Source organism: Mauremys reevesii, linkage group 26, assembly GCF_016161935.1.
Source record: "Mauremys reevesii isolate NIE-2019 linkage group 26, ASM1616193v1, whole genome shotgun sequence".
Classification (NCBI taxonomy): Eukaryota; Metazoa; Chordata; order Testudines; family Geoemydidae; genus Mauremys; species Mauremys reevesii.
The window spans coordinates 14,253,745-14,281,217 of NC_052648.1; the positions used below are offsets into that span (position 1 = coordinate 14,253,745).

Sequence of the window (27,473 nt, forward strand, 5' to 3'; positions counted from 1 at the left end):
TTGAGCTGGGGAGCAGAGCTACACTGGCCAGAGCCAGAGAGAACCAGAGAAGCAACCCAGGGTGCAGATCCATGCTGGGAGCAGGGCCACAGAAGCAGCCCAGGGAGAAGACCTGTGCTGGGAGCAGAGCTGCAGCAACCAGAGCCAGAGGTTGCCAGAAAAGCAGCCCAAGGAGCTGGAGGCAGAGCAGCATCAGTGCTGGAGCAGTGAGCACTGTGGGGAGCGAGGGGGAACCTGGGCAGCGGGCGCAGTGCAGGGAGATGCCCCCAGCCAAGAGGCCTTGCAGGCCAGACTGGGAGGAGGATCATAACCCTGATGGGGGGACTGACCCTGGGAAGAAGGGTCGTGCCACCTAGAGCCAGAGGGCATGTGGCCACTGCCAGAGCAAGTGTCCGACCCACAGCATCCCTGCAGCACAGCGAGGGCCTGGGCAGGAGACCTGGGAGCATGAGGGTTAGACTGTGAACTGCCCTCACATTCCCTAAATATGTAGCATTCTATTAGTTATATGCTGGTACCTAGTCAAAGGGGGCTTTTTTGCTTGCTTTATTATTCTCTTGTCTGTTTGTTGTGCTGTTAATATTTGTCAATTAATGACAGTTAAGGACCATCTTGTTCTATGTCTATATAGGTCCTAGCGCAATGGGATCCTGGTCTGTGACTGGGACTATGAGGCAGTGCTGCAATACAAATAATCACATGTTGATCTACAGAAATACTTTTGTACTGTGGCCATCCCCACTGGTTTAAGAGATTAGTCACTGAAAATGAAATGTGGCAAACCCAGGACAAATAGCTACCAAAGGAGGGGTAGTAATTAGTCCTAGAGGGGTTAAAAGGCCTCTCCCTATCCATTGAGGGGAGCTAGCCATGGAGAAATTAGGTTCAGCTGGAACAGGGGTTACCAGGGAACTAATTAGGATCAGCTGGCCCCAATTGCTGGAGACCTTTTTAAACCCTCCCTGGGAGGGTGGGAAGCAAAGCTGCTAGTGAGTAGGTGCAGCAAGACTCTGAACTCTTCCAGCAAGGAAGACTGCACTCTGTCCCCAGAAGGGGAGAAAAAAACAGCAAGGGACTGACTGAGAAAAGGATCAGCCAGACTCTGTGTGGCCGGGAAGGTCTTTGCTTTGCCCAAGCCTGTGTCCCCAAGGCAAAAAGGGACTGAGGCAGCCAAGGAGAAGTAGGTACTTTGCCACAGAAAGTATGTGAACTTGACATCTGCAGGTTAACTCAGTCCCCTTGTCTCCTGCACTGAGTGTTCTTTCTGCTCAATACACACTCAACGGTAGGCATATCCACATAATAGGGTTATGAAGATGGGTCTATGGGAGGGTTTGACTTCCTCTACCAGGGGTTGCTATTGCAGGAAGGAGGTTTGCTGGGAAGAGATGGGGTCTGTCTGACCAAGAAAGAGATGAACATCTTCATGCACTGACTCACCAACCTTATGAGAAAAGCTTAAAACTAAGTTCAGAGGGGGCAGGTGTGAAAAAAGCCGCCAGGTAAAAAAAGGGTGACCTTAATAGAGGACTAGATGTTTGGGGAGAAGTAGATGTGGAAAATTGCAGTAGAATTATAGGACCAACAAGAGGGAAATCCATGGGGGCATCTGTTTAACATCTAAACACAAATGCAAGGAGTAATAATAATGGGGAATAAACAGTAATTACTGGGAGTTTTAGTACATAAGTCATAACTGAGCTTAACTGGCATCACAGATACTTGCTGGGCTAAATCTCATGACTGGAATATTGGTGTAGAGGGCTATAGCTTGGTCAGGAAGGACAGACAGGGAAAAAAGAGACGATGTATTGCATTGTACACTTGTTCTGAGGACCAGAGGGAGATTAGAAGCAGACCAGTTGAAAGTCTCTGAGTAAAGATAAGAGGGAAAAACAGGGGTGATGTCCTGGTAGGGGTCTATTACAGACCACCAAATCAGGAAGAGGAGGGAGATGAGTCATTTCTAGAATAAATAACAGAAATATCCAAAACACAAATCCTGATAATAATGGGGGACTTTACCTACCCAGACATCTGTTGAAAAAGGAATATGGCAAAACACAAAATTATCCAGTAAGTTCCTGGAATGTACCAGGGACAATGCTTTGTTTCAGAAAATGGAGGTAGTAACCCGAGGGACAACCATTTTAGACTTGATTCTGACCAACAGGGAGGAGCTGGTTGTGAATGTGAAGGTGGAAGGTGATTTGAGTGAAAGTGATCATGAATGATAGATTTCATGATTCTAAGGAAAGGAAGTTTTTTAATGACCTGAAAATCAAAAAGAAATCCTACAAAATGTGGAAACATGGAAGAATTACTAAGGAGGCATACAAAAGAATAGCATATACGTGTAAGGACAAAATCAGAAAGGGTAAGGCACAAAATCAGTTATACATAGCAAGGGACAAATGTAATTGGAATTCTTTTTTCCATATGATTTACTGCAAAGAGTGTCATCACTCTGAATGCTTTAAATGCAACATAACTTCCAAAATCAAGAGTTGGCTCTACATAGGGCCCTACATATGACACCACACTGTATTAAACACAATAAAAATTAATTTAGTTGATTTGTTTGGCAGGACATGAAAATTAAATATAAATTTCAGTTCATTGTAAAACAATATACAATCAATATTTATAATATAGTTCAATAAGGTTTCATCAGGCTTTCTAATCAACCAAATTAAAATCAACCAACCACACTCAAGTGTCACTGTTCATTCTCCAAGGCAGTTTCTTCTTTCTTTGGTGCTTTTATTTTATATAAATTCAACCAGGAGCAGATTTTCAGATAAAACCAATATTGGAAAGTGTGGCAAACTGAGAGAGGGCCCAAACCAAAATTCAAAATGATGTCGAGAGAATGAGAGATTCTACACTGGAGCAAATGTAGGCACCTATTGGACTGCTTACATGTATGGGCCCAGATATTGAAGTGTATTTAGGTTCCTAACAGCTACTGATTTCAGTGCGATTTAGGAACCTAAATACCTTTGAGGATCTTGTCCATATAATTACAGCACATATCTGGTCAGCAGCAGATTATGTGGTATGCTACAGTCACATCAATGTCATAATAGTGCTTGCATAATCTTGACTGGCTATCCTGGACATGACAGACTGAGAGGCCAGCTGCCTATCAGTACGGGACCTCTTTGGAGAAAGGACTGGAGGAAGTGTGGAGGAAAGATTAAAACATGAATAAATTTGTGAGTGAGCCGACAGAGGTAAGGGTCAGCATTGTATTTTCTATATCCATTCTATATTCACACACACATTCAGAAAGCCTAGGCATACAGATAGATTTGCCGTAATGTTCTCCATTTATATGACCAGAACCTCAGCTGCTGTAAATCAGTGTGGCTCTGTTGTCTTCCTTGTATCTGTATTGATTTACACCAGTTGAGAAGTTGGCCTACAGCCTCTGGACCTGGAAACTTTCCTGAGAATCTGAGTTTCTATTGAATGTTATGGGGAAGGTCTCCCTTCTTTTCTCACAGTTGTTTTATGTTTATTGTGGGTCCTCATTTTGTGTCTTCTCCATCCATGGAGCCAAGATCTAGCTGTGGAATCCATCAGAGATGGGGGGAAATTAGAAGAAAAAATGCAGAAGGACTTCTCTAGCTGTCTAAATGAAGCTCTGCTAATATCTTAAATGCAGGATAACAAAGCATGGGGTCACATTTCTTAGCAACACTAGTGCTCCTAATCCTACACTATCACTACTGCAGCAAGATGGGCAGTGTAGGTTACAGTTATGACTCAGTTTGCATCTGGGTGTTAGAACTGAAGAATGCAATTTGCATAAAGGATGGGCAATCACCTAACCTCAAGCAGTCTTTCCTGGGAAGGGGAAATCTTGTTAGTTCCTCCTTCATGCTTTGGAATGCTGTTACAATGGAGACAGACAAATATGGCATTTCAGATTTCTTGTGAAATATTAAGGCTTCTGGAGAATTTCTGCCCACAGCTAAGAGATACATGGGAGATAAAATCCTGATTTTTTTAAAATACATCAGCTATTTCATAGTTTCATAGAGTTTAAGGCCAGAAGGGACCATTAGATCATCTAGTCTGACTTCCTGGATTTCACAGGCCATTAAATTTCACCTAGTAACCCTACACTGAACCCAAAAACTTGTCTTGGACTAAAACATTTCAGTCTTTAGGAGACTAAACGGTTGTGTGCCATAGGCACAGGACAGGAGAGACTGAGGTTCCACCAATGCCTGAGGCCCTTGCAATGGTAGAGAATTGATTAGGTCAGATATACCCAGATGATCCTAGCAGGTGATCAGTGCCCCATCCTCCAACCCAAAGGTCCCTGCCAATCTGAGCAGAGGAAAATTCCTTCCCACCCACAACTCTGGAGATCAGTTGGACCCTGAGCATGTGAGCAGGACATCTAAGGAAACAGATTCTCTGAACCATCTTGGAGCACTGGTCCACCCTACCAGGTGTCCCATCTCCTGCTATGGTCAATCCCTGACGCTTCAGATGAAGGTTGGAGGGAACCACCTCACCCCACTTACAGCGTACACCTAGCCAATTGTGCATGGCGGAAAAATTCCTTTATCACCTCTATAGGCAACCGGATGAACTCCGTTCCATGAGTCTTCTCTGCAAGTATTTAAACTACCATAAAATAAGGTTAAAGGCTTTCTTCAAAACAGGGGGCCTAAAGTTAGGCTTCTAAATTCATAGTGAGGTCTAAAAAAGTGGCTTGATTTAAAAGAGATACTGAGCCCCCCAAAGTTCCCAGCATAGCCAATAGGACATCTGGGTGCTCAAGATTTTTGAAAATGAGGCCCTGACTAAGCAAAACTCTTAAGCATGTGCTTCACTTTAGGTCTCTTTGTTGGCTTAGAGTTAAGCATGTGATTAGGATGCTGAATCAGGGTGTAGGTGCCTTAATGTGGATTTAGGAGCTTAAGTTTATGCACCCAGTTTTGAAAATTTTGGCCATAAATTATTATTCTGTATGCTATCAAAACTCATCAATTGATAGTAAAGAGTGAAAGGAAGATTATTTTACATGGGGATCTACTTGAAAGGAGCACATTTTCTTCATTATGATTTCCCCCCAAACACATTGGGTCGTTCAGCAAATAAACCTGGTCATCAGGAGGAAGGAAGAAAAATTTACATGTTTCCCAGGTCGTCTTCTCAGTGTTTGGGTGCCTCCAGAATCTTTACTGGATAGTGAATTAAAGAGGCCAGCACCAATTTCTACTACCAGTGGTAACCAGCCAAATCTTTTTATTTAATTTCAGATGTTTATAATGAGGCTGTTTCCCTCCTGGCACATATGAATGATGAAGATAAGGACAAAATTGCCCTCAGGATTGCCTTTATAGCTGAGACCAAGCTGGCTAGTGTTGTGACAGTTCTGCTAGAGAAACTGCAACAGGATGAGGTAGGGCAGTTTCATGAAATTACATCCGCTTTCCATGTGTCCACACCAAATTCTGCCTAGTTACCCCCCTAATGCATGGGGGTAACTCAGTATAGAACTTGGCCTGGCGCACCATCAGCATAATCAGTATTCACCCTTCTGTCCTCAGGCATGAACTCATCATGCAAAATGCTGTTATTACAGATCAGGATGATATAATGCTCTATAAAGAAAGCATTGTCCTTTTACACACAGTGGAGTACATGGGCTGTATATAGTAAAAGTACACTATAGGACCTGCAGTAATCTCTTTTAATAATACTTTGCCCTTCTTTAGCATCTTCATCCAAAAATCTCAAAGCACTTACCTAATACTAATGAATTAAGACTCACAGCACCCTTGTGAGAATGGTAAGCATGATCCCCATTTACAGATGATTTGTGTCACAGGGAATTAAGTTACTTGCTCAACACCACTTAGCAAGTTAGTAAAAGAATGTGACTAAAACCCAAGTAAACTGACTCCCTGCTCTTATTCCTAACCAACACTCCTTTCTTATGATGACATATTATTGAGATTATAGCACTGAAGGGACCTTATCTATATATTTTCTACTAGGGGAATTCTGCAACAAAAAAATAAAAATGATGCACACAGTATTTTAACATTTCTGCAAATATACAATATAATTGCACCAGTTCAAATTATTTTTGATTATTTATTTCAAAATCCCAGTCAGCAAGTATGTCTGTATCAATACAGACAACAAAAAGGATTCAGGAAATGTTTTTTGACAAAAAGATTCCTTACTATGCATATTAATACAGAACTCTGAGTAATAATCCATTTCAACTCACTACAGAACCATATTTCTTGCACCCCTCAAATGCAGTGCAAAGGCTTGGTGGAGTCAGGGGTAATGGAGGAGCTGAGGGAGAGGGAACTAAATTGCTGGGAAGGAGCCTGGGTGTGAACTTGGAGGGTTGCTGGGTATGGGTGGGAAAAGTATGGAACAGTTTTTTTGGGAGGGGTGGGGAGGAATTGTTAGGGAGCTTCCCCCATGCAGACCCTGGCTGACCCCTAACCTCTCCCATTCAGTAAGGCACATCTGCCCCTGTCTCCACGTGTTCCTGCACCCCCATGGGTCCTTGCACCCCTTGTCCACATGTGTCCCTCCACCCCCACTCAGACATCCACTCCCCCATCCTCCCATCCCCATGTGTCTCTGTGCCTCCACCCAACCAACCCCTGTCCCCATGTAGCTCTGCACCTCCTCCCCCATTACTATGTGGCTCTGAACCTCCCTCTCCCCGTAACCCTGTGTCTCCACTCCCATTCAGCCCCTGCCCCAGTCAGTCCTCCCCCACTAGCCCTTATGAGCAGAACTGAACTACTTGTCTTGGCCTCCTAGTTCTTTAATTATTTGAATTACTTGATTAATTATGAATCTCTTTTGGTTTTCAAGAATAAAATTGTTGCATAATCCAGAGCTGCTTGAAGTACGTAGAGCTTATATATTTATAAATTATCAGTGACAATTTTCAATTAAAAAAATCCCCCTTACATTTAAAAATTAATGGAAGGAGCTTCTCCCCAGTGGAGCTGAGTGTTCTGATTGCAGTTTGCAGAAGCCTTCCTTTTCAAGCAGAACCGCTGGAATGTTTAGCCAATCGAGAGATCTGATTGGCTCTGAACATTCCAAAGTGCTTTATGACCTTGGCATGCAGGTCACATAGGTTTATAGACTCACAGGAGACAGAGATGGAAAAGACCTATTGGATCATCCAGTCCATTTCCCTGCTAATGCAGGAGCACTCCCAGTGGCCATTTTCCACTGGTTTGGCCAAACTAATTTTAAAAGCCCCTAATGACTGAGCTTTCACTGTTTTTCTAGATAGACTGTATCATAACCTTATAGACCTGTCTCACAGGTGGGGCATTTTTCCTGTTGTTAAAGTCTAAATTGTGTGTCTTTTTTTAGTTTAATCCCATTACTCCTACTTTTACTAAATGTATTATACTAAAAAATTCCTCTCCCTCCTTGGTGTTCACACCCTTCAGATAGGTGTATGGTATTATCATGTCTCCCTCACAGTCATCCCTTGGCCGCATCTGCCATAGACAGCTCTTTCAGTCTGTCTTCAGAAGTAGAGGTCTGCTCAGGCCCAATTTTTAAGCCCAACTTGAACGGGCCCCAAGCCTACTCACCTCACCCTGAGAGGGTTGAATCATTTTCCAACCCTTCCCCCCAAACCGGATACTGCCACCACATCCTGCTCATGGGGCCGGCGCAGCGGCAATAATGTGCAGCAATGGCTTGATCCTCTGACACTGCCCCCTGCTGTGCTGATCTCATGGGCTAAAGGAGGAGAGCCGACCTGACCTGAGCCCAAGAGAGTCCAGTTGTTTTCTCATCCAACCTGACCCTGACGCCTGTAGTCAGGTCCCATAGGATTTGGGTCAGGTTGCAGGGCTCTATTCAGAAGTCAATTCTGCCACCCCCGTTCATTCTTTTTTGTTCTCCCATTAATTACTTCCAATTTGTTGATCTCTCTGGGAATGTGGTGCTAGAAAATGCAATAATCCAGATACAGTCACACCTCAGATGAACAGACAGGAACTGTTGTCTTTCTGCTTCGGGCCTTGATCCCTGTGTGTAAAAGACCCAACCCACATGGCTCTTTGTGGTAGCCATCACCCCTTGCATATACATGTTGACTTTGTTTTTCACTGTCACCCCCAGGGCACTTGTTGCTTCCCACTTTTCTCCCTCCCATTATGTCAGTTACTTCTACCTCCTTTCCAGATGTGCTAGTTTGCAGTTTTCTGAAAGGAATCTTGTTCTCTGCTCAGGTTTTTAATTTCTCTGTGTCCCTCTTTATTTTTAATCTGTCCCAGCTGATACTATCTTCTGTGAATTTCTACACTGATGGGCCTCATAAAAGACACCTTCAAGTGTGCGACTGTCAATGTAGCTCTAACTGCTGAGATAATTTCCCCTAGGAGCTGTTGAGGACTTACTGCGGGAGTTGGGTATTTTGTAATTCAACATTTACCAATTCTGTCTGGAGTGGATAGAGCATGGGCAAGGGGCTCATTTTTATTGTTTGATTTCAATAAATGAAACTAGGTAAGGAGGCAATGAAGGAGGCTTCTTCTGGCTCTTTTCTCTCCAGGAAGATTAAAATATGTCAATTGCTCAGCTGCTTCTGAAGTGCTGCTAAATGAGGTGATTGTGGAGGGCATGGCATGTTTTACACCAATTAAGCCAATGGATTAGTTGTGTGAGCATGCTGGCTGAGGAGTCAGTGTGGCCTAGTGGATAGGACTCTGGATAATGACTCAGGAGACATAGATTCTCTTCCTGGCCACGAACCTGCTCTCTTATGATAAGACTTGGGCTAGTCATTTCATATTTGGATTGGAAGCTCTTTAGGGCAGGGGCTTATTTGTCAAATTACTGTGTGGTCATCAAGAAAAACTTTTCCCGATTGTTTGCTCTCTTTTCTGTTTTGTCCCCAGCAAAACAGAGTAGACATTTACTGTGTCCTGGAGAAGGTATTACAGCAGGACACCAGGGACCTAGAGAGAGGGCTACTGAAGAAAATAATAACACTAGCCTTAAACCACATGAGAGAGACTCAGGTAAGTTAGTTCTCCTGAGATACTAATCAAAGGATCCAAAGCTTTAATTAAAACTTTCTTTTTTGGGGGGTAAACTATATACTGAAACGAAAATGTATTCTTCTGTTAGAGGCCCACACCTTCCTCCAGACCAAAACCCAGGTCCTAGACAGCACTTGTGCACATGCATAAGATGGGACAACTCACATGCGAAAGTTACACATGCGCTTAAGTGCTGTGCAGGATCAGGTCCTGAGACACATCATATCAGACACAGCGACTCTTAACGAGCAAGTCTTTCCCGAAGTCTACTAGGGATTTCATGACTGATACTGATGTTATGTGGGAGGCGCTCTGATACTATCGCGATAAGTGGCAGTATAAAGCCCTAAGACAGACAGAATCTGAACTATCTCCAAAAGCAGCAGCATTGGATTTAGAATCTAGTTTGCCAGCAGGAAAACCCATGGAAAAATCCCTCTTGTTCCAAAGGAAGTCAGTCCCCTTTTTGGGGACAGTTTATTCCAGGAAAGCTCTCTGAACATCTTTGAAGCGGCCCAGTCTGTGTCTCATTACCTCCTCAGGGAAGGGCAGGGCAAAATATCATGTGACTATGGTGACCAGTCATCTACCACAAGGAGCTAATAGTGAATAATCTAACTAAGCAGCTTGTAAGCAACTCAAAGGCTGAAAATTGTTTAGCCAAATGACTCAGTGAATATTTATGACTAATGACTCTATCCACAGAAAGTTGGGTGGGTTCATTCGGAGCTTATGCACAGAAATAAGGACTTGACTCATCTAAACAACTCTGGCTAGTGCAACTGGCTTCAGTCACCTCAGTCTCTCTCTTTCTCTCTCTCTCTCTCTCTTTTTTTTAGCAAGCAACAAATGAAATAAAAGTGGCAGCTAGCAACACGTTAGTGACTCTGGCACGCTGCTATTTCAATAATGTGATATATGAGCTGAGGTGTCATCTGAAACCACTGGAGCTGCCTGAAGAGTTTATTTTAGTTATGTTGGGCAACCTGTCATCAGCCTATGGTATTGTAACTTCCATCTTTTTGTAAGCGGGGGAATGGTCCCGCTATTGTGGGGAACTTTCCTGGCTTCTGCACTACCCCGGTGAAATGGGCTAGCGAAAGGATCTGAGTCCTCGCTCCCACTTCCTTTATCCAGAGGCCTCCCCTTCCACTCTCCTGTCTGGCAGAGTCCTCGTAACCCCAACAAGGCTGGGCCCAGGATTCCTGGGGGGCTCGACCCCCAACCCTGCTGTGGTCACCCAGGACAGGGGCTAGGGTGTCCCCACTCTGGGGCACCCTCTTTGCACTGCGCACATCCCTGACCCACTGATCACATCATACAATTTAAAGCAAATACAAGTTATTTAATTAACACTTAATTTAAAAAAAGAATAAGGAAAAATTAAAGGAAAACACATTACGCTGCTCTGTGGCAGGGACCATCACAAACAGTGTCTCTGGAACATCAGGGCAGTTCACAGTCTGTTCCTTGTAGGTCCCAGGCCTCCTCCTCAGGCCCTGGCTGTGCTGCAGGGACGCTGCGGGTTGGACACTTGCTCTGGCGGTGGCCACACACTCTCAGGCTCTGGGTGGCAGGACCCTTCTCCCCAGCATCACCCCCGCCCTGTCAGGGTTACGAACCCCCCCAGTCTGGCCTGCAGAGCCTCTTGGCTGAGGTATCTCCCTGCGCTGGGCCCACTGCCCGGGGTCCCCCTCGCTCTCCCCAGCTGCTCACCGTACCCGACTCCAGACTGCCCCAGCTCCAGCTCTACTCTGCCTCAGCACGGCTGCTGCTGCTGCTCTGACCAGCTCCCTGGGCTGCTTCTCTGGCCCCTCTGGCTCTGGTTGCTACAGCCCTGCTCCCAGGGCAGGGCTGCTCTGCAGGCTGCTTCTGTGACTCTGCTCTGAGCTCTCATCTGCTTCCTGGGCTGCTTGTCTGGCCCCTCTGGCTCTGGTTGCTGCAGCTCTCCTCCCAGGGCACGGCTGCTCTCTCTGGGCTGTGCTCTGGCTTTTTGGGCTGCAGCTCCGCTCCCATCAGCTTGGCTTGGGCCCCCGCTCTCTCCTTAGCTCGGCCCCACTCCATCTGACTCAGACAATTGCAGCTCACACAGAAGACAGGACCCCCCTGACCTCCTGACTCCTTGATTAGCCTGCCCGCCCTGTCAATCAGGCTGACCTGGAGCATTGGCCTCTCCACATTGTTCCTGGAGACTGTCAGTCTCAGGCGCCTGATTTCCCATCGACCTCTCCCTTTTTAGTGCTGGGAGCTAGCAACCAAACACCCCCACTGAATGTTAGTAAGGGGGCAACAGTCCCCTTACATTTTGTTTCAAAGTTATTGTCTTTCATTTAAGGACAGGGGATTACTCTCTCTACCTAAAAATGTTACAGCTAAACAGAGCTCTGCTTGAGTGCGTGCGTGTGTGTGTGGAGAGACACAAGATTAACTGCTGTTGCTAGTTCTGACTTCCAGATCATGAGCTATCCAGACGGAGGTGCAAGCTCTAACTTCTTCCCCCAACTGAAGTTCCTTAAGGATGGGAATGAGTGGAAGATCAGGTTGAGTGGAGCTCTTCTCCACCCCACTTCCCATCCCGCCCCCGTGCTCTCTCCCCTTACGCTGGGAGTGAGTTGGGCATCGGGCACAGCTGTGCACTGGTGGAGGATTCCTCTCTTCAGAGTGAATCCCCCACTGGCTTTCAATGGCTGCTTTAAAGCCATTCTGCTCTGCTTACGCAGCGCAAACTGGCCTAGGAGCCCATAGCATCCTGCCCCACAATGTTTCTAAGTGTGTTGTAAGAAGGCGGAGAGCAGCCGATTATCTGTCTTCCTTCTCTTCTGGCCTTTCTCTGCAGCACTTGAGTGTATCCCTTTTGTGGGAATGACCCTGAACGCCATGTTCTCCATGTTGGAGTTAGTCAATGATGGCAGGATGAGACAAGCATTTTGCGGTGGTAAGTGCCAGCACTTACTCTAGGTGCCCCAAATGGATATTTAGGGGATCTTGGTACAGATTGAAGTGACTGACCAAGTTTGCAAACAGGCCCTGAACTGTGCTCCCTGCCCTGGATTGCATCAGGTGCTGCGTTCCTTGGCTCCCGCGGCACTCAGTGAGGTTGAGAGTGCTCCTCACTTTGCAGGAGGCGCTGAGCATTTGTAAGTTCAAGCCCTTTATGACTCATGGATATAATTTAAAATAAACAGACACAAAGGCTGAAGCTGCCCATCTGCCAGGAGGCTCCTGGGGGAGGAAGTGAAGGGAGCAGATTTCAATACTGTACATTTAAAAATCCCATTTCCCACTCCTTCACCCATTGTCTCCCCTTAGTTTCTTTATCATCATTTCCTTTCACCCTCTTGCTCTGTCTTCTCTTCCTCTCCACTTCTCTCGTCCTTTGCTTTTCAGGTGATGCTCAGTAAGGGGTTAATCCTGTGCCTTTGAGGTAAATGGGAATTTTGCCATCGAGTTCATAGACAACAGGATTGGGCCCTAATTCGTCTTAGCAAGGACTCTAGATTCACCTACTTTTAGGGCAAAGTGCTCTCCACTACCTTCAAATCCCAGTAAAGCCAATGGCAGTTAGGGGCACTGAACATCTTTCAGACAAACTGGAACTCAAGATAAAATCATCCAGTGTTAGGGTTAAATAAACAATAACTGCAAAGACACGAGTCATTCAGAGGAGAGCTTGCTGAAATATTTTGAATTTTAATTATATGTTCCATAATTTTTCCCCAAAATTTGATGAAAAACAAACCTGAAAAATGTCAATGACAATTTTGATCAGGAAGTGTGCATCCAGTGTTTCTGAGTATCTAAAGAGGTGGCTGAATTTTTTTGATTTTTGAAAAATATAAATGATTTTTAATTTAATTTAAACTGCTTTTTCAAGCAGCTCTAATTAAGAGGTAACAAGGAAAGGAGAAAAAAATTGTCTTCAAATGATGGTAATTGAAAAAAGATTGAGAGAGATGCAAATTAAAAAGCCTTTTGGGAAACAAGACATGGAATGGGGGGGAAGAGAAATAGCTCAGAATTGATCTGGGATTTCAGCGTCTAGTCCTGAACTAAGCAGTAGCTGCCATGGAATGGTAGTAAACTATAGGCCTGGGGGTCTTCACTGATAAAGCAACTTCTCCTCGTTACTAATATGTCCTTTTCACATTGCCTGTCTTCTCTCCGTCCATGCAGTTCTGGAAAAATGGTCAAGAGCAGTAAAGCTCTATTTGACTAACTGGGAAAAGTGCCCATTCCCCAGAACTGGCGAATTGTGACTCTGCAATCATTTTCTTCCCTTGTATTTTCATGTGACCAGGAGCTGGTTGACCTGTGAGGAGCCGGAGGTGAGAATTGCTGGCTCTCTAAACCTTTAACAGAAATTGTAATGTTAAATTCTATGTGTCTGGCACTCTTTGGGATGATGGCATTTAATGGTAGGTCCTTTTGGATGGAACAGAGTGTCATGTAAAACATCTAAAACCCAAACATTTATAATGTCACCACATCATGGAAATTCTGTCTGTACACAGTGTACATGGATTCTAGTTTTATGCACCTAACGTGCAGATGAACACGGGATAGTGGGCTAAATTAATTCCTCCATTCAGCCCCAGTGGAGTTCCAGCATGGATGAGTTGGCCTAGAATGCATACTAATCTGGGGAAATATCTTACCTGGAATAGTTGTGAGGTGCATTAGGATATAATCCTGAAACCAACCCTACGAGTCCTGGTTCTTTACCGGGAAATATCGAGATAGGCCCATTCCTACAGTGGAACAAGGGAAGGTGCAGGCATTAGAAGTAGAAAAGGTGTGCCCATTGGATGATATTGAACAAATTAGTAGGAACATAAATTCTGTGTCTCATCTATGCAGCTCAAGCAGGCTATCATCAAAGCCCTTGATCCCATGATGAGCCTCCTGCTACACAAAGAGGAGCATCAAGATCAGCTATTTGAACCGATCTCATGGCTCCTTGAGCAATATAAGGAGGACACTGATGTTTTTCACGTCACCAAGGTGAGGTACCAGTCCTTAAGGTAACTGTCTATGTGTGTGCATGTATGAAGTGTGCGAGGAATTTGCTGGCAGTGGGGTGTCTGGTTTAGACAGTGACTTGTTAGAAAATAAATATCCACACGAGTTCTGGGTTTATACACATGGTGAGCCAGGCAAGAAGATTTGTAGGTAAATGCCTCTTATGAAAAGCATCATCTGTTTCCTGGGGAGGATGATAAGGAGATAAAATACAAAACACCTGCCCTCCCACCAACAAGATACTCCCTCCTTGTGATTTCCCAGTACATCCTGTCAACTCTGCATCGCTCTTTTAGTTCATAAGCTCCTCAGAGCAGGGGCTGCCATATGTTGTCTCTGGTCAGTACCAAGCCAACGGTCAATGGTTGAAAATTAATACTAAGGAGACTTGAGAGTCATTGCTTTGGATTATGGAACTAGATGGATCTAAAAGCATTGCCTGGCTATTTCATCTCCCGTTCTATGCAGTGCTGTTGTAGCCATGTTGGTCCCAAGATATTAGAGCGCCAAGGTGGGTGAGATAATCTAATTAAAGATATCGTCTCACTCCCCTTCTCTCTCTAGTTCATCTACCCTCAGTACCACATGAGCAAGAAGAAAGGGGCCATATTCTGTCTTCAGTGGGGCTACACAGTTGTAAATGAAGTCATGAGACAGCTATAACTTCTGGTAGTGATATTTACTCACCATCTCTGTTGGTTGAAGCTTTCTGGTACAGAGTATGTGGTCACATTTGGGGTTGAAAAACCCATGATTTGGAGGGAACCAATGCATCATGGACTTGTTTGATAGCATCAGGGCTCTACACAACTGCTTAAATATAGTAAAATATGTAGATGGCATCAGAGACATTCTGGAAGCTTGAAGCAGCAAAGGAGAAAAGTGTTTAGATGCAGGAAGGAATTTGATTTTCACCTTTTTTATCAATAACCTGGCAGAGGACATAAAATCATCCCTGATAAAGTTGGCAGATAAGATAAAAATTGGGAAGTGATAAATAATGGAGAGGACAGATTCAGAGTGATCTAGATCACTTCGTAAACTGGGCGCAAACAAAGGTGCATTTAAATACGGCTGAATGTAAATGTGAGCATCTAGGCACAAAGAATTTAGGCCATACATACATGATGGGGGATGCTGTCCTGGGAAGCAGTGACTCTGAAAAAGATTGTGGACGTCGTGATGAATAATCAGCTGAACACGAACTCAAGCAGTGGCCAAAAAAGGTAAAAAGCATAAAAAGGAGAATCTCAAGCAGGAGTACAGTGGTTATTTTACCTCTAAATCTGGCACTTGTGTGGCTACTGTTGGAGTACTGTGTCCAGTTCTAGAGCCCACAACTCAAAAAGGGTGCTGATAAATTGGAGAGGATATTGACAGAAGAGTCACAGTGATTAAAGGATTAGAAAACATGCCTTACAGTGGTAGAATCAAGGAACCCAATCTATTTAGTTTAACAAACAGAAAGTAAAAGGGTGTGTGATGGGGTTTACCTACCCCACATTGGTTCAACAGGGGTTAATCCTACTTTGTGGGCCGAGGAGGCCATGGCCCCTCATCTCTGCTGGGCATGCTTCAGCTGGAACCAGGATATAAAAGAGAGCCGCTCAGCTGAGTCTGGGATGCAGGGGCGGCTCTAGACCCCAGCGCGCCAAGCAGGCGCTTGGGGCGGCCGTTTCCCGGGGGGGCGGCATTTGGCTCCGGTGGAGCTCCCGCCGGCATGCCTGCGGCAGGTCCACCGGAGCCCGGGACAAGCGGACCTGCCGCAGGCATGACTGCGGCGGGTCCCCTCTTCCCGCGGTTCCGGTTGAGCTCCCGCAGGCATGACTGCGGCAGGTCCGCTCGTCCCGGCCTCCGGTGGACCTGCCGCATACATGCCGGCAGGAGCTCAACCGGAGCCGCGGGAAGAGGGGACCCGCCGCGGGACCGGGGAAGGGCGGCGCAGCGCTCCGCGCTGCTTGGGGCAGCGTCATTTCTAGAGCCGCCCCTGCTGGGATGGCTGCCAAAGGGAGCAGAGGTGCATTGCAGGCTCCTGGAGAGAGACTGCCAGTGCTCCAGGATTCAGAGGCCAGCCAGACTGTGGCTGCAACCCATGACCCCCAGCCACCCAATGCCAGAGATGGAGGAGAGACCACAGAATCCCTGAGACCACCAGCTGCGGAAGAATGGGTGGGAAGTAGCCTAGGTGGACTAAGCACTGAACCAGTTGAGGTACCTAGCTTTGACTCGGCATGTTTTGGAAGGATCCCCGCTGAGTTGGTAGCAGATACCCCTGCAGCAAGACAGGGCCCTGGGCTGGGACCTGTGGAATAGGTAGGACCCAGTGGAGAAGGGCTGGCCACTAGGCAACACTTCCCTGCCACAAAAGGTGGCTCTATTGACTCTAGCCACTAGGCTGCATTGCCCTCTTGCCAAGGGTGGTTCCATTGACTCTGGCCACTAGGCCGCACTGCCATACCTAGAAGGGCAGCCCTAGTGACTCAGGCTGTTGGGCCGTGGACCCTCACCGAAGGGCTGCTGCGCTGATCCCGACCATTAGGCTATGCTGCCCTAGGAGCCAGGTCTGCTGCGGTGGCTAGGGAGACTAGGCCATCTGGGCCACCCGAGATCTACTTCAGTTCCTCCACAACCTGGTACCACTCTGACGGGGTGGACCTGTCCTGTGACAGGGTGACTTCATGACAGTCTATAATATCTTACACGAGGGACTCATGTTTTATAATGGGCTCTTCAGTCTAGCAGAGAAAGATATAACTTGATCCAATGGCAAGAAACTGAAGCGAGACACATTCAGACTGGAAATACCGCGTCCATTTTTAATGGTGAGATAATTAACCATTAGAACCATTTACCAAGGGCTGAGGCAGATTCTCCCTCACTGACAGTTTTTATATCGAGATTGGGATGTTTTTCTAAAAGCTCCGCTCTGGGAATTATTCTGGGCAAGGTCTGTGGCCTGTGTTATACCGGAGGTCAGACTAGATGATGGCAATAATCCATTCCGGCCTTGGAATCTACAAATCCCCTGAATCTGCTTCAGTCACTACATATTGCTCCTGTGTGTGCCACCATCTGACTTTCACCCTCTGTTGCAGAGTCTGAGCCAGCTCTTGGAGGTCTTGGGTGAATATAAGATCCCTCTCCCTAAAGGGAAGTTTAAAGCATCTGCAGTGCTCTGCACAACCAGGTGCTTGGATCCCTTGAGCTTAGGCACAGCAGATCTGAAGCATATTAACAATCCAAATCTATGGAATGATAATGCAGAGCCTGGGGAGCTCCTCATGCCTTCCTGATTTCTGCAGGCTCCAGAGTAAGCAGGTAGCGGTCTCATTTTCTTAGCTAATATCCTGCTCAGTTTGTAGAGCAATTTCACCATAAGCCAATTATCAGGGGGAGTCAGAGTTGTACAGTAAAAACTGTGGCTGTGTCTTGATTAGGTCATTTTCTTTTCAGTTGCTTCTGATTAGTTTTTCTTTGACCATTTCCCTTCTTCCCACAGATCTGTTCTCAAGCTAAGCCGCTCAGCGCGGAAAATCACATAGAGCTGGTCTGTTGTATAGTTCTGCTAGGTAAGGGGAAGAGACTCTGAGTTACACAGTGGTTTCCTTGTAACTTCCTTTGTAAGGTATGGTAAGAATAAGAGCTCTGTCATCAGTGAGGACTTGATTTCTTCCCTTGCAGCCTGTTCTTCTCCGGAGGATCTGATAGCATTTCTGCACTCGCAGCTGAAGATTGAGAATGAGGCTGTTCATGTGGCGTCTTTGAATCTGCTCAGAGCTATTGTTGGTGCTAACTGTAAGTAACACAGGAGCAACTGTGCCAGCTGCCCTCTTGGCCGACATGCTGAGGGTTGAGTTGGGGACATCCAGAGCTAAAAGCATGAGCTACTATAGATTGAGCTGAAGAACCAAGGCTTTGTAGGTACCGCAGGGCTGTAACAGACTCATCGCCTCTGCAAATGGGGCACAGAGGCTTTACAACACACAGTCACCAGTGCTCTGGATATCCACTAAGGGACCAAATGCTGCCCTAAGTTACCCCCATATGGCCACACAGAAATCAACAGGTTCAACTAAGTGCTGAATGTAGCCCAAGATATTTTTCAACTTCAGATACAGAAGTTGACTTGGGGCCAATGCACATTAACAATCATCAGATAAAAATAAAATAGTCCTCCTGACTCAATAATCACCAGTATTAGACACTATAGACTAGATTCTGAGTTCTGTTATACTGGTGTAAACACAGATTAACCTCAGTGACCTCAGTCTATCTAAGTCTTTTATAATATTTCCATCATGGCGGTATGATGGCACTATTTATAGAAATGGAATTACTTTAGATTTACACTGGTGTAACTGAGACCAGAGTCTGGTCCTATATTTTCCCCACTGATTCTGTATATGAGAGAAGCTTGGTACTATTTTGAATAGGGCCCTTTGAAATCCAAGATTCATTCCAATGTGGAAAGTGAGTGTGTGGATCAAACAAGTACTGTACACCTCTCCTTATCTTTCAGTTCCCGAGACGAGATAAAAAGTGTCTGATTGTGAAGGCAGTGAAATCCACTCTCAGTGATCAGAATGCTACGGTAAGATTGTGTGTGGAGCAGTGAAATATTTCAATTTTTTTCAGTGATATGGGATGAATGGATATCTAGGTGGAGCTTTCATTCAGATCCAGAGGAGAGACTGCAGATTAGAGAAGGCATGTCATTCTCCTGCCTGTGTTAAATGGATCCATGTTTATAAGCCAAGGAGATAAAATCAAAAGCATAAGGACTCTCATATCCTATCTCCTATTTCAGGCAGAAGGGATAACAATAACTCATGTGTGTCATCTCTACCCTTGCAGGTGAGGAAGGCAGTTCTTCATTTCATCAGGAGGCTGCTCAGCTCAGAAAGTGTGGAGAATTGTGCAGCATGGGATATGGTAGAACATGTTTTCAGGAGTTCAGTGTGTCCACCAGCAAACTGGTAAGGAGAGTTCTTAACACTTAGGACTCAGTCCTACCGTTCTTGCATGCTGACTGCTCCTCTTGCCTTCAGTGGGAGTTTTCACTCAAGGACAACTGGACTGAATGATTAGAGCCAGAATCTGATCAGTTATATTGGTGTAAAGTCAAGGTAACTCCACTGACTTTAGTGGCGTTACTCTGGATTTATATTAGTGTAATAGAGATCAGACTCTCACACTGGGTATTTACATCTAACAGATTTAGCTTTGTTACTCAACGCTCAGATGAGTCACTGAAAATTCTGAAAACACCATTTTTCAGTGAAATGTTCTTGTACAAGGAAGCATGTCTTTTTGTTTTAAATAGAACATAATGATGCCCAGTTCTGTGGCTGTTGAAGCAAACATAAACTATCAGCAAAACACCGAGGTTATGCAGGCTGCATCACAGACTGTCAGGAGCCTGGAAAAGCTTGCTGCATATTTCCCTCACGACATACTCTACTCTACATGTACTAGTTTAAAAATATCTTCAATCTGTATTTCTGTCTATGGACACAGCCAGGTGCTCCAGACACTTTGTGCTCCATGACTGGATCCATGATATGTATTAACAGAAACAGTTCAACTTTACAGTAAGTTGTTGAAGATCTTAGCTCTGCCTGGCCCCTTTTCTACAAAGCTGGAGCTTGTGGCAATACTCCCAAGGGCCTTTTTTTCACACCCGCCCCCCCCCATCTTAAGGAAGGCTGCTTTTTCTCCTCGGGCCAGTTTTGCTCTCCTTTACACTGAAATCAGTAGAGTCAATCAATATTTAGTCCTGTGTAAGTGAAGCCTGGTCTACACTAGGCGTTTAAACCGGTTTTAGGAGCGTAAAACTGATTTAACGCCACAACCGTCCACACTAGGAGGCACCATATATCGATTTTAATGGCTCTTTAAACCGGTTTCTGTACTCCTCCCTAACGAGAGGAGTAACGCTAGTATCGGTATTAACATATCGGATTAGGGTTAGTGTGGACGCTGATCGATGGTATTGGCCTCCGGGAGCTATCCCACAGTGCAGCAGTGACCGCTCTGGACCGCAATCTGAACTCGGATGCAGTGGTCAGGTAGACAGGAAAAGCCCCGCGAACTTTTGAATATTTCCTGTTTGCCCAGCATGGAGCTCCGATCAGCACGGGTGGCGATGCAGTCCGAAATCAAAATAAAGAAAGAGCTCCAGCACGGACCATGCGGATGTGATCGCTGTAAGGGCAGGCAAATCCGTTCTATCAGCGCTCCGTTACAGAAGATGAAATTCAGAATCATTTTTTAAAAATCTCCAGACAGACGCCATAGCAGGGACTCAGCGCACTGCAGCGTGACAAGCGTAACGGAAAGCCAAAGAATCAAATGGACGCTCATGGACTGGAGGACTGAAGCTATCCCACAGTTCCTGCAGCCTCCGAAAAGTATTTGCATTCTTGGCTGAGCTCCAAATGCTTCTAGAGTCAAACACAGTGTCCGCGGTGGGTCAGGGCATAGCTTGGCAATCTACTCACCCCCACCCACCCCAGAAGCGAAAGGAAAACAATCCTCTGACTCTTTTACATGTCACCCTATCTTTACTGAATGCTGCAGATAGACACGATGCTGCAGCCGTCAACACCAACATCCTCACTCCCCCCCTGCCATGGGTGGCTGATGGTACAAAAGGACTGGTAACCGTCCTCGTCATCAGCCTATTGGCACATGGGGCAGTAACCATGCTGACTAGCATCTGTCAGGTTGATCAAGGGCGCCTGGCCCTAATTTTTTCTGGTGGATGGTGGATGGTGCAGTATGGCTGGTAACCATCGTCATCATAGCAACAGGGGGCTGAGCTCCATCAGCCCCCACCCTTCATGTGTAAAGAACAGATTCAGTTGCCCCTGGACTAGCAGAGGGATGCTGGGCTTCTCTCCTACACACTGCTTAATGTCCTGTCTGGACTATCATAGCAGCTGGAGGCTGCCTTCCACTCATTTCTCACTAACAAGTCACCATGTCTTTTTATTCCTGCATTCTTTATTACTTCATCACACAAGTGGGGGGACAATGCTACGGTAGCCCAGAAAGGCTGGGGGAAGAACGGAATCAACAGGTGGGGTTGTTACAGGAGCACCCCCTGTGAATAGCATACAGCTCATAGTTTCTGCAGGATCTGACACAGAGCAGCTGTGCTCTCTGGTTCTATGATACAGTGGTTATCTAGTACACTTGCCTATATTCTAGGCAGGACTGATTCTATTTTTAGATACCAAAAAGGAGGGATTGACTCAGGGAGTCATTCCCAATTTTGGCTTTTGCGCCCCTGGCTAAGAGCAGCCAGGGGCACTTATGACAGCAGCAAATGGTACAAAAGGACTGGTAGCCATGATCATCTTAGTTCCAATTTATGGAAGGGTTTGGATGGTGCAGTATGACTGGTAACCATCTCTGCTGTCATGCAAAAGCAAAAGCATGCTTCTGTGTAGCGCTGCTGAATCGCCTCTGTGAGCGGCATCTAGTACACATACGGTGAGAGTCACAAAAGGCAAAACAAGCTCCATGATTGCCATGCTATGGCATCTGCCAGGGCAATCCAGGGGAAAAAGGCGCGAAATGCTTGTCTGCCGTTGCTTTCCCAGAGGAAGGAGTGACTAACGACATTTACCCAGAACCACCCGCGACAATGATTTTTGCCCCATCAGGCACTGGGATCTCAACCCGGAAGTTCCAAGGGGCGGGGGAGGCTGCGGGAACTATGGGATAGCTAGGGAATAGCTACCCACAGTGCAACGCTCCAGAAGCCGACGCTAGCCTCAGACCACGGACGCACACCACCGAATTAATGAGCTTAGTGTGGCCGCGCGCAATCGATTTTATAAAATCTGTTTTACAAAACCGGTTTATGCAAATTCGGAATAGTCCCGTAGTGTAGACGTACCCTTAGAGCACAATTAGGCCCATTGGTAGAATCACACTCACTACACCCAGAATGACCAAGCTGGTTGGGGCATCAGAACAAACAGAGTGGATCCCCCTGGTTCTGCATATTGATTTCCACTGGGCAGAGTCTGAATGTTTTTCCTCAGAGATAAAAAGATGAAACAGTTTTTTCAGATTTTAAAAAAATTAACACTGTTGGGGAAACTCTTCTGTATTCAGTGAATCATTCCCTTCACTTTAGGGTTTTCCTAAGCCTGGGATCTGACCCACCAGTTAGGAGTTTCTATTATTCTCTTCCCTTCAGATGGCTGTGCACTTCCAGTGCAATATAAAAGCAGGCATAGGTCAATGTTCAAAATGGCTTTGTAAGAGAAGGACACTGATTCTATAGCCAGTGTCTTACTACAAGCTAATAAGTTCAATATAGCTATTTCACAACATTTCTCACCCAGGATATTCAGGAAGAAAGCACTATCCAAACCCTGTGCATTGACATCCTGCAATGTCTGGACACCTCAGTCAGTGGAATGACCCAAGTAAGCAACCTGTTGCTACTGCTTCTTGAAATAGGGACGTTCTTCCTTACCTTCCTTGTACCTCTCCTCAGGGAAGTTTTTTGCACAGTCAGCATAATGGAGGAACAGCATTTCAAATACATGTCAGGGATGGTGTGACCCCTTCATCATGGAGTAAGTGGCTCACATTAGAGAAAAGGTATAAAGCAACTTAACTGGAAGGAATCATGTTGCAGAGATCTTCTCTTCATTCTTTCCACTGTCTGAGTGCAACTTCCCCTTAGATCCTCCATGAATACTTCTGACATTTAGACTTGGTGATCCTGGATTTGAACAGATACTGGGGCTGGGACTATGGCTTATATAGGTCTGTAAAGTTCTGGGTGAGTTGATGGTGCTATCTAAATAGCTCCATAATGTTCTAATGTAGGGGAAGAGGATTCATCTCTGGGTGATGTTGAGATGAGTTCCTGTCTGCATCCTGTAGAACTTGCCATACCAGTATTGCCCTGGCCTCTTCTTTTGTCATTCAGTGTTGTACGCATTCTATACCAATATGCATTTCCTCACCTTTTGGGGGCGAAGCCAGACTTTAAGGCACCTGCTCCCCTACATGGTGTAAACTTTGCTTGTGCCAATCAGAAACGAACACAAACAGGTTTTGGGCCCCGTCCCCTATGACACTTCTATGATGTCATAGTGGGTACTTTATGGCCTGCCTGCCATGTGCAGGCAGGGAGAGGAGAAAGAAAACGAATCCTGTGTATACCCGTGTATTCTGTGTATACCCGTGTATCCTGTGTATACCCGTGTGTCCTGTGTATACCTGTAACCGAGCCTGATCACCTCGAAGCCTCTCTCTCAGCTCACGTGTTTCAAATAGAGCTTCTACGTTTGCCGGTCGTTATGCGTTGGTTTGTATTTGTAAGTATCAGTTATTACTAAATGCTGCATCTTTGTTTATAAATATTGTTAGTAGATATTTTAGTCATTGTGTGTTTTAAGTTTCATTAACTCTATTAGCTAATCATACGCTGCTCCCTTACCCCTTGTAATTATCCCCAATAAAACTTTTAAATTGATTAAGTTTAGTGTGTGTGTGTGTGTCTGCAGTTTGCATCGTGACCCACACTCTCCTTGCATCCCTTACCAATATAGTCTGTTGCCACGTGCAGCCTGGTAAATAACAGGCCTGCATTTTCTTTCGCCCCTGCGAGTCCGTGGCAATCCACAGGTGAGAGCCAAATTGCTCACCAAACAAGGCAGTGTATTTAAAAGACAGAGTGAGGGAGCACCGGACAGGTAGAGTGAGATGATGGGGTGAGAGAGAGATGAGGTGATAGGTAAGGGAAGGGTCAGTGATGAATAAAAGGAGAAGCTACATGACAGAGAGGGATTCAGACAGCAGGATACTGGAAGTGGGGGAATGGAAATAGCTGTGTACTGAACAGTCTCGCTCTTCTCTGCAGGTGTTATGGCCAAGGCTTCTAGAGTATGTGGTGCCAGCTCAGTACACTGGTACTTTGAAGAAGCAGCAAAGAATCCTGTGGCACCTTATAGACCAGGGGTCGGCAACCTTTACTATCAAAAGAGCCATTTTGCCCCCTCTTCCACTAAAGAAAAATAGTCTGGAGCCGCAAAACATAACACTGCTTATAAACTTTTAAAAGTTTTAATCTTTTTTTAATTTTACCTGTTACAACAACAGAATACAACAAACAGAAGTGCAGTGTGCATGTGTAGGCCTACTTTGAAATAAATTAAACACTGAACTATGCAGGCCTTTTTGAGTCCTTCCCGTATTTGTGTAAAATTAAAATAAAACGTAGCCCACTTTAATATAAAAAAACATAGTTGCAGCTTAGCAGTTTTAAAAAAGTAAACATAAAATTAGGAACGTTTTTTGACAAGTCCATTTCAGTGTGCTCTCATCCTCTTCGGGTTTCTTTCTCGGCCAGCAATCAACCGAAGTACCTGAACATACAATAAAAAACTACATCAGCTCCGGGTCTGAAATAAATGTTTTTTTCTGAATAATAATAGCCTATTTAATGCTAGTGTTCTCACATGTTTAATGTGACTTCTGTTTCTGAAGCTCGATGCTGATCTTCCCTATGTCGGGGCTGTAAGATGTGACTTTGAGCTTCACACAGGACTGTAGGCTCTCATTTGTGAGGCGGGAGCGATATTTGGACTTTATGAAGTTCATGCTCGAGAAAACTTGCTCGCATAAGTATGTTGAGCCAAAGATGGACAGGACTCCAAATGCATACTTTTTCATGTTCATATACGTGTCGGGAATGGCACTCCATGTTTCAAAAACAAGTTTGTCAGGTTTGGGGAGGTTTTCAATATCATTCCATTTTTGCTCTTTAGCAAGAGTGGCCTTCTGATGGGCGACTTCTTCGAGATCTGCTGTCAGGCTTTTGAACTTGGACACCCATAAGTCTTTATCCGCTATGTCGGCCAGTTCAATTTCAAGATCGGGCTGACTTATCCCTGTGAATGTGGATATGTTCAGCAGGGATGGGTCGATGTCCAGCGGTGTGACAGGGAAGGACGGAGTGTTTTTTTCCTTTCTGAACTCGCTGAATCTTTCTCCAAATGCAGCTTGCATTGCCATAATTGCACGGTGTAAATAATCACAATTTATGTGATTGTTCTCTTCTTTGAACCCTCTCAGGGAGGGGAAGTGAGAGAGCGTACCTCTCTGTACATCTCTGGCAAACACTGTCATCTTGCGCTCAAACGCCAGAACATCCTCCAGCAACTGCAGGGCCGTGCTTCCCTTTCCCTGGAGATTTTTATTCAGCATGTTTAAGTGACTTGTCATATCCACCATGAAATAAAACTTTTCCAGCCAATCGAGGTCTCCCAGTTTGGGATAGCTGAGGCCTTTGCTTTACAAGAAGGTTTTCACATGTTCCGGACAAGCAGTGAAGCGTTTCAGCACGTCTCCCCTTGACAGCCACCAAACTCTGTTGTGCAGCAGGAGATCCAAATATGCGCTCTCGACTTCATCTAACCATGAACAAAACTGTCGGTGGTTTAACCCGTTTGCAATTATTTTGTTCACTATCTTAATAACGAGGTTCATCACTTCCACACATTCAGGGGGGAATGTTTGAGCACACAGTGCTTCTTGGTGCAAGATGCAGTGAAACGTCATCAGCTCTCGATCCAGCGACTTTTGAAGTAAATTCACAAAGCCCTTCTGTGCTCCTCTCATACTGGGTGCACCATCAGTAGACACTGACACCAGGTGAGTGGTGTTTATTCCTTTGGCTTTTAGACAACTCAAAACAGCCTCACAAATGTCCTGTCCCCGCGTTTGGCCCTTTAGCGGTATGAGTTCAATCAGTTCTTCCTGCGGCCCATCAGAGTTCACATATCTGCATAACAGTGCTGTCTGCTCAATATCGTTTACATCACTTGACTCATCACAGGCAATTGAATATGCTTGAGCTGAATTGATGTCATCAATTTGCTTACTGGTGATGTTTGTTGCCATTTTAATGGTCCTGTCCTTGACGGTCTTTGCAGAGAGAGGCATTTCTTTAATTTTCTGAATAATTTCCTGTTCATTTTTGAATTCGGAGAATAGATGCTCTGATATTTTTATGAATGATTCTTTCATGTATTCTCCGTTTGTGAACGGCTTCCCCCTCCTTACGATCTCATGAGCTGCCACAAAACTAGCAGCTGTAGTTGAGTTTGGAGAGTTGATCCACTTCTTGAAAGTATGTTTGCTCTGCTCAACTTTCTGTAGTAGTTCCGAAATCGCTCTCTTTCGCCCATCTTCAGTTGGGTACTTTTCAGAAAATGCTGAGTGCTTGTTTTGAAAATGTCTTTCAACGTTACATTTTTTGTTGTTTGCTAATTTCTCGCCACATATCAAGCACACAGGTAAGCCAGCGTCGTTGGCAGTGAAGGCAAAGGAATCTGTCCATGCAGAATTAAACTCTCTATTTTCTTCTGAGATTTCTTTTTTGGGATGTATTCATGGTTAGCTTACCGCGGGGGTCGCACACTCAAGAAGCCACCTGCAGGTAAAGGCGAGGGCTATAGACGTGGATGTGACGCATATTTTAATTGACAAATTATAAAAACTTTTTAAAAATTCAATGTTAAAGTATCACCTCGAACTCCAAGATAATTATGCAACAAAATAAACAAAAATAAAATATATAAATAAAAATTAAATAAATAAATAAATAACCATTATTCTTTTTTTTTTCCTTTTGTCAAGGCCGAAGGGAGCCACAACAAGGAGGCTGAAGAGCCGCATGCGGCTCCGGAGCCGCGGGTTGCAGACCCCTGTTATAGACTAACAGACGTTAGTCTATAGATAAGATAACAGACTTATCTGTTAGTCTATAAGGTGCCACAGGATTCTTTGGTGCTTCTACAGAACCAGACTAACACGGCTACCCCTCTGATACTTGGTACTTTGAAGCCTCTCTACAGATGCCTTAGGGAACTGGCTGAGAAAAAGCAGCAGGAAGGAGAAGGAAGCTGCTTGCCTCGACTACGGTGGACGAGGTTTATAACAGAAACTCTTTCATTTATTCTCTCCAGGCACACTATGAAATGAACAGGTTCAGTCTGCTCCAGTTCTCTCGTCTGCAATCAGGAGGCTAAAATGAATGAGGGATGGTCTTGTGATTACAACACGGCCATGGAAGGGAGCTAGGAAATGTGGGTTCTATTCCTAGCTTGCCACCAAAATTCTGGTTTGACCTTGGGGAAATCACTTGATCTTTCTCCCTCAGCTTCCCCACTTGTGAAATGAAGGAGTAATTAATGCCAACCTCAGAGGTGCTGTGAGGCGGAATTCATTCATGTCTGTAAAGCATTTTGAGAAGCTCAGACTGAAAGCATGATGGAAATGCAAATTATGATCAGCTGTATTCAACATTGGTGGGCACGTTGGAAATGGCTAGGGGAATAACATCAGCAG

General features: G+C 45.2%; 1 protein-coding gene across 1 annotated transcript in view; it reads left to right on the plus strand.

The window, feature by feature from the left end:
* The first annotated feature begins 3,123 nt into the window (after positions 1 to 3,123).
* Positions 3,124 to 27,473, plus strand: part of LOC120391956 (maestro heat-like repeat-containing protein family member 2B) — a 35,242-nt gene continuing 10,892 nt past the window's right edge. The window contains exons 1-11 of the mRNA XM_039516222.1: positions 3,124 to 3,236; positions 8,928 to 9,050; positions 9,911 to 10,073; positions 11,908 to 12,006; positions 13,245 to 13,396; positions 13,929 to 14,072; positions 17,590 to 17,659; positions 17,772 to 17,885; positions 18,610 to 18,681; positions 18,945 to 19,066; positions 22,451 to 22,687. The gene's annotated coding sequence lies outside the window, so the exon portion shown is untranslated. The remainder of the gene's footprint in view (positions 3,237 to 8,927; positions 9,051 to 9,910; positions 10,074 to 11,907; positions 12,007 to 13,244; positions 13,397 to 13,928; positions 14,073 to 17,589; positions 17,660 to 17,771; positions 17,886 to 18,609; positions 18,682 to 18,944; positions 19,067 to 22,450; positions 22,688 to 27,473) is intronic.